The sequence below is a fragment of the Mustelus asterias genome, chromosome 7, assembly GCF_964213995.1.
Source record: "Mustelus asterias chromosome 7, sMusAst1.hap1.1, whole genome shotgun sequence".
Classification (NCBI taxonomy): domain Eukaryota; kingdom Metazoa; phylum Chordata; class Chondrichthyes; order Carcharhiniformes; family Triakidae; genus Mustelus; species Mustelus asterias.
In genome coordinates, this window is record NC_135807.1 from 114381668 (window position 1) to 114384559 (window position 2892).

At 43.0% G+C, this 2892-nt stretch overlaps 1 pseudogene; it reads right to left on the bottom strand.

The window, feature by feature from the left end:
- Window positions 1-2107: 2107 nt before the first annotated feature.
- LOC144496159 (large ribosomal subunit protein eL28-like) lies at window positions 2108-2633 on the bottom strand (annotated as a pseudogene).
- Window positions 2634-2892: the final 259 nt, after the last annotated feature.

Sequence of the window (2892 nt, forward strand, 5' to 3'; positions counted from 1 at the left end):
TAGTTAGCAATCACAGATTTACTTGCTCTACTTGCGTTAACAGCTTTGGAGCTTCCAGAGAGATTTTATGAAGAGAGAGGGTAGACTTCTGTCATTAAACAGCCCCAGCCAGCAACTGAACTCTAAACTGAAAACAGAAAACTATAACCTAGCTCTTCCCATTTATTTAATCATAAAACAAACCCACCTCCATTCCTTTAAGCAAAAAGTCCAAGGGGAAATCGCCATTTATAAACAACAGTCCATTAACCTTCTGCTAGATAAACACCACGTGGCTTAAATGAGTAATTAACCTGCAGTCCAAAATCTGGGCTGCATGTTTTTCCAGACACACTGACTGCCTGTAAAGAAAAACACTGAATCTTCAAACAGTCCCCCTTGAACATAAAATATATCAATCGCATAGTATCATCACACATCTGGGATTTGAACAACCCGACATTTACCATCAGCTGTGTCCTTAATGAAGTTTAGTCGGTATTGAAAAAGTGTAGCACTAACATGACCAGATTTTGTGGGCAGTGGTGAGGCGATGGGCGGGTGGGGAGGGAGTAGTAGCGGTTGAGGATAAACTATTGGTGTTTACTGTCATTACGCCTTTGAAACTGACTTCATCTTCAGAATATGGGTGGCACGGTGGCATAGTGGTTGGCACTCTTGCCTCATGGCGCCAGGGACCTGGGTTTGATTCTAGACTTGTGTCACATAGAAATCATAGAATCATAGAAACCCTACAGTACAGAAAGAGGCCATTCGGCCCATCGAGTCTGCACTGACCACAATCCCACCCAGGCCCTACCCCCATATCCCTACATATTTTACCCACTAATCCACGCATCTCAGGACACTAAGGGGCAATTTCTTTTTTACCATGGCCAATCAACCTAACCCGCACATCTTTGGACTGTGGGAGGAAACCGGAGCACCCGGAGGAAACCCACGCAGACACGAGGAGAATGTGCAGACTCCACACAGACAGTGACCCAAGCTGGGAATCGAACCCAGGTCCCTGGAGCTGTGAAGCAGCAGTGCTAACCACTGTGCTACCATGCCGGTCTGTGTGGTGTTTGCACGTTCTCCCCATGTCTGCGTGGGTTTCCTCCAGGTGCTCCAGTTTCCACCCACGGTCCAAAGATGTGCGGGTTAGGTGCATTGACCATGCTAAATTGTCCCTTAGTGTCCTGGAATGCGTAGGTTAGAGGGATTAGCGGGGTAAATATGTGGGATTACGGGGATAGGGCCTGGATAGGATTGTTTTCAGTGCAGACTCAATGGAGCGAATGGTCTCTTTCTGCACTGTAGGGATTCTGCATAGGCATGCACAAGTTAACGTGGAAAACCTGAACTTGCAATCTGTCACTCAGGGTTCCAACACAACCTGCATTTTACACCTTCAACAATTCGTAGATTTTTAAAAATATTTTTTTCCTTCAAGAAAAAAGTGTAGAATATTTTATCTTTTATCTTTTCTACCTTCACCCCAAGCACCAATCTTAGTTTGCTCCAAGTATAAACAGTATAAAATCAAATTCATTGAAAGTGATTTTATTTTACTGCCTTTATCTTATCTGTTTGAAACCCCTTTAATATGATTGGCTGCTTTAAAATTCTGGGGCCCTCATTGCCAATTAATCCTCAGAAGCTTTTTGACACTTGCATTTTGAAGTGTCCTCCCCTTTCCCCCTGTGCCAGCAGTGCCCACCTTTGCCAGTGGGGTTGCCGGCTGACCCCTCCTGTCGGCTGCCCATTGAGCCTCCTCTGCCCATGTCCCACTTGCTGTCCTTAATTGGACTGCAAACACAAAGGAAGTCTATTAACTGGCTGCTTTCCATGAGGTGCTGCAGGGTTCACCTCTGACACAAACTGCAAATGGGACTGAAGAATTAAAATGTTTCGACTGAAGAAGATTCTCACCTTATTTGATTGTGAGGAGCAGTGGGACCTCCAGAAAAATTGGAAGCAACAGTATAAAATCAAATTCATTTTCCTGTAAAAATCTATTGATAACTTCATTGGAAATGCCAGTCTGAGGAAATATTGGTGGATGTATTTTTTTTACTTAAAACTTTCCTTTATTATTATGTATCATGTCAAATCTTTCACAAGTTTATGTGCTCTTGGTAGCTTGAGTGTGTTTCGTCTTTACCATAACTAGTTTTTCTTACTCTTCAGAATAGCACTGTCATGGTGAACTGCAGCGATACAAAGACCCTTTCAATAGTTCTTTTTACAGATTAAGGGCATAATTTTCCCGACCCGCCTGCCATGGGAATCATAGCGGACGGGACACACACCATGCAAAGATTCGTTGACCTTGGGCGGGATCTTGGTGCAAGTGCAGCCGGAAAATCCCACCCATTGTGTTGCAAACTGTTCAGGGTAATGTGGCCATCCTTACTGATTGTGATCTTTTCATAGCCTGTTGCTGGTTTGCGTTGACCTGCTTGCATTTTTGAGGGCAATCATCACTCCTTTTCCGTCAGCTGCTGGCTCAACAGAAAGTAGGTTGCTGTGAGTTGGTCCATTATACAGAAAAAGTATCTGGACTCCTGATATTGGACTCAGTGCTTGTTCCTTTTAATTGGGAAACTGGAGCAGTTCTGGATTATCATCTATTGAAGATGAGCTGACATTTTTAACCGCCTGCTCCCCTCACTGCTAGAAAGAATATTTTTTGCTGCACATAGTAATCAAGCCAATTCTTCAGAATGTGTTGCACTATGTAAAGCATCAGCAACTTGATTGAGACATTGGACAATGACTGGTAAGATTAATTAGAATCATTTTATTAATCTCTGGTGTGAAGGTCAGCGAAGCAATGAAATGTTTAGTAAAATATAGTGACACATTGACTTATTTATTAAATTAACTGTCAGATTTTATGGTTTATTC